This window comes from Erinaceus europaeus, chromosome 18 (genome assembly GCF_950295315.1).
Source record: "Erinaceus europaeus chromosome 18, mEriEur2.1, whole genome shotgun sequence".
Taxonomy (NCBI): domain Eukaryota; kingdom Metazoa; phylum Chordata; class Mammalia; order Eulipotyphla; family Erinaceidae; genus Erinaceus; species Erinaceus europaeus.
The window spans coordinates 41524132-41534301 of NC_080179.1; positions in this window are offsets into that span (position 1 = coordinate 41524132).

Genomic DNA, 10170 nt, shown 5'->3' on the forward strand with positions numbered 1-10170 from the left:
CAACAGTAACCTCACATTTCCACTATAGAGCCTATATTTCCCCCAGTCCTGGAATCTTAGGTTGGCACCCACTTTTCTGCATGCTGCTCTCAATTCAAATTAAATAATATTGCATCCGCAGATCACAACCTAATCAATGCAATGAGTGCCACCCCAGCATGCTTCACTTCAGACTGTGACCAGAGACTTCAGGTGTGGAATGACAGCCCTTCAACTTCATCACTCGGGTGAGACCTTTCCTTTCATAGTATTCTCTAATTCCATTCCAGGTGTTCCACTCCCCAATAAAGTCCCCAAACCTAGATATAGTCCAGGTCCCCTGAGATAGAACATAGGTTCACCTGTGCCCATAAACTAGGGGAAAAATATATACCTGAAAGCAGAAGTACACAAGAGCATGCAGGGAATACCCCCCAACACTTCATCTGCACTATCCCAGTCTTTAAGTCCATGATTGTTCAACAATTTGTTTGACTTTGTATGTTAACTGTCTTTTCAGCCACCAGGTTCCAGATGCCAGCAAGATGCTGACCAGACTTCTCTGGACAGACGACCCCATCAATGTTTACTGGAGCGCCACTTCCTCAGAGCCCCACCCTACTTGGGAAAGAGAGAGGCAGACTGGGAGTATGGATCAACCAGTCAACGCCCATCTTCAGTGGGGAAGCAATTACAGAAGCCAGACCTTCCACCTTCTGCAACCCACAATGACCCTAGATCCATACTCCCAGAGAGAGAGAGAGAATGGAAGCCTATCAGGGGAGGGGATGGGATATGGAGATAGGGTTATGGGAATTGTGCAGAACTGTACCCCTCTTATGCTATGGTTTTGTTAATGTCTCCTTTCTTAAATTAAAAAAACAAAAAGAATAGGAAGGCTATCAAGGGAGGGGATGGAATAGGGAGTTCTGGTGATGGGAATAGTGTGGAGTTATACCCCTCTTATGCTATGGTTTTGTCAGTTTCCTTTTTATAAATAAAATAAAATAAAATAAAAAACTAAAAAAAATAGATTGATTTCCTGATGAACTTAAATTGGGCCTACACTTAGCTATTGTCAGTGGAATGGGAAGTCTGAGACAAAAACAGTGATGAAGACAATAAATTTTAAAAGAAACATTTAAATAGTAATAGTGCCATACCTTGGAAATAGAATGATTGATAAAAATATCATTTGGGGTTAAGATATTTGTATCTATATCTAATATATACTTATATCTATATCCCTATATTATTTGCTGCAATAATGCATAAATAGTGATGTCATGTCCTTAAAGGATATTGAAAAGGAGCTAAAGTACATACATGTGTGTGTGTGTGTGTACATGCACGTGTGTGTTTGTGTAATACTAGTAAGGAGCTGGAACAAATCTGTTTTTGTAAAATATTTTGAAATGTCTCAGAAATACCCCAATAGTGAGCTTCAGGTATAATTTTAATGGGTCTGCCTGAAATTCAGGAGTAGAGTGCAAGTTTAAATTTTAATCCCATCATGTACATCCCATTATAGTACTGTTTTAAGCCAGACCTTCCACCTTCTGTACCTCAAAATGATCCTGGGTCCATACTTCCAAAGTGTTAAAGAATAGGAAAGCTATCTGGGTAGGGGATGAGATATGGAGCTCTGGGGGTGGGAATTGTGTGGAAATGTACCCTTATTATCCTATGGTCTTGTCAATATTTCTGTTTTATAAATAAAAAAATTAAAAACAAGGAAACAATAGTTTCAATGTGGTGAGTGCTTGTTAGCAGTAAATATTAGCAACTAATCTGAACCACTTCATTATGTGGCAGTGGTTGTTGGTATGCTTATAAGACTTTCTGTTTTGATCATCACATTAGGTTCACTTGTATTACTTACAATGTGGTCTATTTACATAATCACTGTTTTACCTGGGTCCTGCCCTGCCTGCAGGGTATTGGTTTAATCACCACTGGTTAGTTGGAAGCTTTCTGTGTTCTTTCCCTGCTATTTTTTCGCTCCGCCCCCTCTCCTAGTCATTTCCTTTTCCTTGCCACTTCCGGTGAAGAGATGCATAAAAGGCTATGTATCAGATTAATAAAGGAGATACTGCTTCCAAGCTCAGCCATGAGTACCTGGTCGTTTCTCTACCGCCGGTGAAGCTAGCCCAGCCCGGCAAGTGGTAGTCTTTTTATGAACTTCAATCAATGTAGACTGTGAGCATAGTGATGGTAAGTGGGTTCTCTTGTACCAGGAAAACATGAAAAAATTGATATGGGTATTTATTTCTAGGGCCTTATTTTTGTCAAAACTCAGTGAGATAAGCTAGTCCAGTTGGAATGGAAATTTGGATGTGTTGTCCAGTTATGTTTACAATGTAGGAAATAATGAATTTGGCTGGAAAATTAACAGTTTTGTCATATAAATCAAAGAAATTCTGGTAGGAGAAATTTTTTTCAACCAAGTATCAAAATGGCAAAACTTTCCTCCTTGTGATGCAATTTTTATTACCAAATATCTTCTTCAGCTGTTCATACTTCGATTCAAGGCCAAATTCAAAGAAGAATGAGGGAATAAGGAGGAACAGTTAATCCCAATCCTAAAACAAATAGTAATTTAATTAGAAATTACAAAGAACACTTTTGGGCATTTGAACACCAAGCCAAGATAATTTAATTAAAATGAGCTTACACAATGTTTTATTCCCAAGTTTACTGTTCTTGGAATTAGGGTCATTCTCCCAAGGTGTTCTCAGTAAGTTAATCATTTTAATTGATTCTGTTTTGACTTATATAATGCATTTTTAAAAGTTATTTATAGGAACAAGTACCTTATACAAGAGAAGTACTGCACTTATGGTTTCACTATAAACCCTTGATAGGGCTTCCCAAGGCTGTGTTAATCATTCGTACTACAGTGTATGTGTAGGCTTGCTTGAAGGAGGTTTGGAGATAGATGAAGCCAAACAAATCAGCACTGTGGAAACACTGTCTGGAGAAGGTGGATATTAACTGTGTTTTAGGATATTGGAAGAAAATAGTCTTTCAGTTTTATTCTTTCCCCTTAATGAAAGGTTCAAAGCTTCTTTTGTAAAATATGTCTAATTGTAAGCAAAGTGTTCAAGAGAACAAATCAAAATTAACTATCTTCCTTTTATTTTGTAAATGAAAAGAATTAATCTCAGAGTATAGAAAAATGGGAGGAAGCTCAAAATGCTACACAAAAAATTTATGTTGCATCAATGTGACATATTTAAGCATTACATTATCTTTAATTCATGATATTTTCTTTTGTTTTATTATCAGTGAGGCAAAATACCTACACATATCTTCACTGTTCCTAGTGGCCATTTTATTTCATTGTTTTACAAAGTCTTCCCTCTTTTATTTTTCTCTGATAGAGACAGAGAAAAATTGAAAAGGAGAGAGGCGACAGGGGCGGGGGTAATAGAAAGACACCAACAGATGGGGACAGAGTCAAAATGGCTTCATGAGTCAGCACCTAGACTCTCCTCAAGAAATCTTTCCAGATCCTGACATTTTGGAATGGAAGCAGGATTTCCAGCTAAGTAGGAGAGAAACTACAGAGTAGAAGACAAAGGGAAACCATGGTGGAAACTTATAACCTTACCTATGATTGGTAAAATGGTGCTGGAAAGGGCAAAGTAGAGTGTGGGAGGAGTGGGGGTAACCATCTGACATTGCCTGACTGGATCTGAACTACAGGTAATCCCAAGCAATTTAACAGGCTGATAGGTCAGGCCGCTGGAACAATCCAGCAAAGACTCATCAACACTCTCCCCAGCTGTGAGTTTATACATTCTGTCAGTTTGTTCATTCCTTCCCTGGTTCTCTGTGTATACTCCTGTTGGCTGTGGTTGATGGCCATTTTATTGTTTGTTTTGTTAGTTTCTGTTTATTGTTGTTGCTGCTGTTTTTGTTGTCATTTGCTTATGGAACTGAGTATTTGTTGGGGACCCAGACAAAATGGTGGAAGAAAACTTCAGTTCATAGTTGGTATGCTACACAGACAACTATCACTGGAAAATAAGAATCTGTGTTAACAGTACAACTAAATTGTAAATCATTATTCTTCCTCCAACCCCCTAGGCCACCCAATTATTCTAGAACCTGAACCTTGGGTTTTTCTTGTATCCCATCTTAATTTTGTTTCTTCTCTGGTTATTTATATCTCTCCATCAACTTTGTCTTTCATGTTCTTCGTATATCTCACTGCCACAACTCGTTTTAAAGTTTTGTTTTGTTTTTTCATACCAAATAGGTTCACTGATTATGTTCTCTTATAATCTTTTATCTCTTACTCCCAAAAGCTTTCATGGCCAAACTGCATGGACACGGACATGTGAGCCACTTTTTTTCATTTTCTCCTACTATGCATGATTACTTTTTGCTTAAAGAACTATTGTATTAAAGGTCAGAAAGACAGCTTTCATGGATAGTAATCTGCTTTGTCACAGTGCTAAGCAGGTTCATGTTCAGCATCCATCACACTGGCAGAATGCTCAGAGCTATGATGTCTTTCCCTGTCTCCCTCTGTTTTTCTGTGTCTATCTGAAAAAAAGTCAGTTTGGAATAGAAAAACCTGGCAATATAAAACAAACAAACAAACTAAAAAACCCACAGAACGTACATATTAAGTTACTATATTTTCTCCACCTGACTCTTAAGACTTCCTTTTCACCGTTGTTTATTGACCATAATGTTTTTGTGTGAACCTACATAATTATTCTCATACTCCTTTATTTCTATTTTGGTTCATCCAATTTTATGATAGGGCCAAATAAAATTAATCATATTTATCTTTCTCTCCACTGGTTAAAAATTCTCTATGGTGGATCAAGACTACAAATTCTGTTGACAGAATTTCTATTTCAGCTATAGTATTTTTGGTAACCATAAATTTAATTCTTTCAGGAAAAGATTTATGTAGCCAGGATATACTTAAACACCCACTCTGGCCTTTCTCTTCTGTGTGTATAGTCATACATTGTTTCATCATTTAACTCTCTTTTAATGCCTCTTTTAAGTGGGCTATCTTTTTTTACCTGGGACTCTTATCAAAATGGTCATTTTACTGATCAAATTATTCCATGTCAAAGTTCACCTCTATCATATATAAGGTTGGCATAAGTTGATGCAGAAAGAAATATTATCATCTGTAATTGCTTCCCCGCTGAACATGGAAGTTGACTGGTCGATCCATACTCCCAGTCTGTCTCTTTCTTTTAGTAGGGTGGGTCTATCAGGGGAGGGGATGGGATATGGAGATTGGGTGGTGGGAATTGTGTACTCCTCCTACCCTATGGTTTTGTTAATTTATCCTTTCTTAAATAAAAAGTAAATTAAATATATATATATATATGAATAAAAAAACAAAAAAAGAAATATTATCATCATACTTTTCTTTTAAATAAATCTTTTTTTTAATTTTTTTACATTTATGGATTTATTTTCCCTTTTGTTGCCCTTGGTTTTTATTGTGGTTGTAGTTATTATTGTTGTTGTCATTGTTGGATAGGACAGAGAGAAATGGAGAGAGGAGGGGAAGACAGAGAGGGGGAGAGAAAGACAGATACCTGCAGACCTGCTTCACTGCCTGTGAAGTGACTCCCCTGCAGGTGGAGAGCAGGGGGCTTGAACCAAGATTCTTATGCCGGTCCTTGCGCTTCACGCCAGGTGCACTTAACCTGCTGCACTACCGCCCAACTCCCACCATCATACTTTTCAAATTCACTTGGGATTTTGAACTACCATTAGCTTTTATATTGATTCTGTACTAGATGCTAGATTAAGATTCACATGTGTCATAAAGTAAATTAAACACACACACACACACACACACACACACACACACACACACACACACACACAAACACACACACACATTCAATGTAGTTTCATGGATCCATACAACTACCCTGTAAATTGAAAGCATTTCCACTTTATAGAGGAAGAGGAAAGGTTTGAAGAAAACATAACATTTGTTGGGGGCCGGGTGGTAGTGCACCTGGTTGAGGGCACATGCTACAATGCACAAGGACCCTTTTTCAAGCCCCTGGTACCTACCTGCAGTGGGAAGCTCCACAAGTGGTGAAGCAGGGCTACAGGTGTCTCTCTGTCTTTCTACTCTCTGTTACCCCCTTCTCTCTCCATTTCTGGCTGTCTCTATCTAATAAATAAAGATTAAAAAATTTAAATAAAAGAAAACATAACATTTTTCTATGATACTAAAACTAGCATTTATTAAAAATAGAGTATTTACCCAGGTAACTAAAACCTCAAAGCCTATATTATATCTAAATAAGTTTGTTGGAAACAACTTCATCATTTAGTCTTTTTAACTTTAAAAGAATATAACTCTTGACTGGCCCAGTATATTAGAAATATCATTGAAAACTTAAGTGGGAAATCAGTTAATCTGAAGAAAAGTCCAAAAATATAATAATAAAATAATGTTCTGACAGAAAAAAATAGGAGACAGGCTGAAAGATATATACTTCTTTTGATAGTAGCCATACTTTAAGTCACGTAAAACTATAAGTCAGCTTAGACTCTGAAGATGAGCTAGCAGAGAGAACATCATAAATCCTTTAGAAACTGGAAATGTACTTAGATCCATACAGTGCTAGGAAGGCTTCAGAACTGTTAAAGTCTCATTATGATAATGCTGATAAATCATGATAGTTGGCACGTGAGCTGTAGTTTTTTTTTTTTTTTTTTTTTTCAGAAAAATGAGATCAAAGCCAAGTACTATCAGTTTTACCAGCTATTTAATCTTGGGTAAATTGTCTGGCCTGCATGTGTTTTTATTTCTTACTATGTAAAACAGATATAACAATGACTATCTTATAGACTTTTTGAGTATTCCAAATTAAAAAACCTAAATTATAATACTTTAAATACTATAACCTTTTGATTTTATATGCATACAAATGGGTTATTATTATCAGAAAATGCTAAAAGAAGGACACAGGATGGTGGCACACCTGGTTGAACACACATATTACAGTGCACAAGGATCAGGGTTTGAGCTCCTGGTCCCTACCCGCAGGAGGAAAACCTGGCAGTGAACTTTGAATATCTTGCTTTCACTAATAGACTACTAGTTATTTACTTTTCTAACCCTTTATATTTCTGGCTTATATGAATTTATCAAGCTCTTGAAGTTTTTATTTGTGTGAGGAAGAGATACAAAGGTGAAATAATTATGAAATGATATATGTATCAAAATCAAGTCTAGGCCATTTCCTATTACACTGTGTCCTAATAGTCTGGCTTCTTTCCAGTAGAATTTGTAAAAAAATTAATAAATGATAATTAAAGAAAAGTTATTATTAATAATGATAAATACCAGAAAGCCATAAAAGAATTTTTTAAATTTCCAAATTAAGAACCAAAAGAAAGTAATGTCGGAGTACTAAAAGTATTTTTATTTAAGAATGACAATTGCCTCTGTGTGTTTTTGTTAATAAATTTATTTATTTTCTGTTTCGTTGCCCTTGTTTTTTCATTGTTGTTGTAATTGATGTCGTCGTTGTTGGATAGGAGAGAAAAAAATGGAGAGAGGAGGGGAAGACAGACAGGGGGAGAGAAAGATAGACACCTGCAGACCTGTTTCACCCCCTGTGAAGTGATTTTTCTGCAGGTGGGAAGCCAAGGGCTGGAACCAGGATGCTTATGCGGGTCCTTGTGCTTTGCGCCACCTCAGCTTAACCCGCTGCACTACCACCAGACTCCCCGTGTTTTTTTTTTTTAGCCTGAATAAAGAAAGAGATACTTGACTCACATTACGATGAAATTTGTAGCAGCAGCTCAGTTAAATAGTTTCACTTTCCTAATTAGAAAAGCATTCATAATTATTGATAATTACTGATTGTAAAAGAAACATTTTCATCTCAGTGTCTTCCAATGTGGCCTATCACTAGTGGGATGCATTGGATCGACCTTCTCGTGGTGCATCCCATGAGTACCCATTCATTGGGGAAACTGACGATCCTTCCTAGCCAACTGAATCCACATGGATCCCAGTCACTTTCAAAGCCAGCAACAAGCAGCTCCTGACAGCTTTCAACCTGACCTGTTGACTGGCTACGGAAGAAGGGCAAACGCTAGAAGAAGAAGAACTATAGTGAAACAAAAAAGTGCTAGTAACTCCAAATATAAGAGGTAGCATACCATGAGGTCTGTGTTCCCAGGAAGGGCAAGGAGATAATTCACCTCCTAAGGTGGGGCCTGATCTTGGGTGAAGGAAGCCCTTGGTTCAAGAGCTGGCAAGAATGTGCCATCATGGTGGTACCTGCTACAAAGCAGAAGCTAATCTGAGTGATTTAGCCAGCCGTAGCTTCACCTTTTTTACTTAAAAAATATATTCTGTCATCAGAGGGGGGAGGGACACAGACTTTTGGTGGTGGGACTGAATGGTGTTAATATACACTCCTGTTAACAATCTCACAAATAACTATCTAATTAATATGAGAGGGGTAAAATGGATTGAAAAAAATAATATACATATATATTCTGTCATTAATGAATTAAAATAGCACTCTTATGTGTAAAATTTCTAGCTACAGGAGTTCTGCTCAAACAAAAATTTGTAGTTTAAGAATCCGAGAACATAGAGTAGTTCTCTATTCATTATAATCTTTTTTAAAAAAATTTTATTAGTGATTTAATAATGATTAGCAAGATTGTGAGACAACAGGGTATAATTGCCTGCAGTTGCCACCACCAGAGTACCATGCACTGTCCCCTCCATTGGAAACATCCCTATTTGTTTTTAATCTTTTTTACTAGTGTTTTAACAATGGCTAACAAGTCTGTAAGATAACAGGGGAGGTAGTGCAGCCAGATAAGCGGATAAGCGCACGTGGCAAAGCACAAGGACCAATGGAATCATCCCTGTTCAAGCCCCCGGCTCCCCACCTGCAAAGGCTTCGCTTCACAGGTGGTGAAGCAGGTCTGCAGGTGTCTATCTTTCTGCCCCCCTCTGTCTTCCCCTCCTGTCTTCATTTCTCTCTGTCCTATCTAACAAAGACAACATCAATTACAACAACAATAACTACAACAATAAAACAATTAGGGCAACAAAAGGGAAGAAATAAATAAACATTAAAAATTTAGAAAATGAATTATAAAAAGGTAACAGGGGTACAAATTCATAGTTTCCATCACCAGAGTTCTGTATCCCATCCCCTCCACTAGAAACTTCCTTATCATCTCCTTTATTTTCATAAACTTAAGAATTTTCTTTATACAGGTCCCCAAGACTATTGTTTGTTTTTTCATATTAAATTTCCCTTTTTATAATTGGCATTCTTATTTTATTTTCATATATATATATATATATGTATATATATATATATATATATATATATAAAACTACTGTTTGTGTATTTAGTTATCTTGCTTCCTTATATCATACACATTTACTAAAATTTATTTTAGCATGTTGTTTGTTTTTCTTGCTTTCCTATGGAAAGTAATCATATTTATACCACTGAAACTTCTTTTGGTTTTTCTTCTTTTATGTTGAATTATGTATGAACTTCCAGTCAAGATAAATAGTAATATCTAGATAAAACATCTTTTTCCTTATTTCTGGCATTAATCAAATAAATTGTCCATTCTAAGTTTGAGAAGAAAATCTCTTGTCATGTGCAAAGATGGTCTTAATTTAATCCAGTTTTATATTAAGATTTTAGGAGGGAAAAATAGATTTGTTTACAAATAGTATGAACATTTATTTGGTTCCATCTATATTTGATATTCAACCAGACAGCAGCTGTCCACCACAGAAAGCATTTGAATCTGGTGTGAAGAAGGGGCGAGGGATCAGTGTTTTGAGCTGCTCCTATAATTTGACAATATTATTTGCATTTGTTGGAGAGATACCAGAACTGCTAATGTTTCTGCCCTGCATGCCAATAGCCGGCTTAAGTGCAAGTCATGTCCCCATTGAGAAACATTGATCCAACTTGGGCTTTTTCCTCTCCTTAATATATTAACATTATGGGCTACATTAATACATTTCATGTTTCTTTCAGGAGGCAACTGCATTCCCACATGACATGATCATGCCATGTTAGATCCAATTTGGTAATATTTTATTTCTGAATTTTACATCTACATTCATAAGAGAAATTGAACTGTTTTTTTCTTTTTCTTTCTTTTTTTTTTTTTTTTACAAAA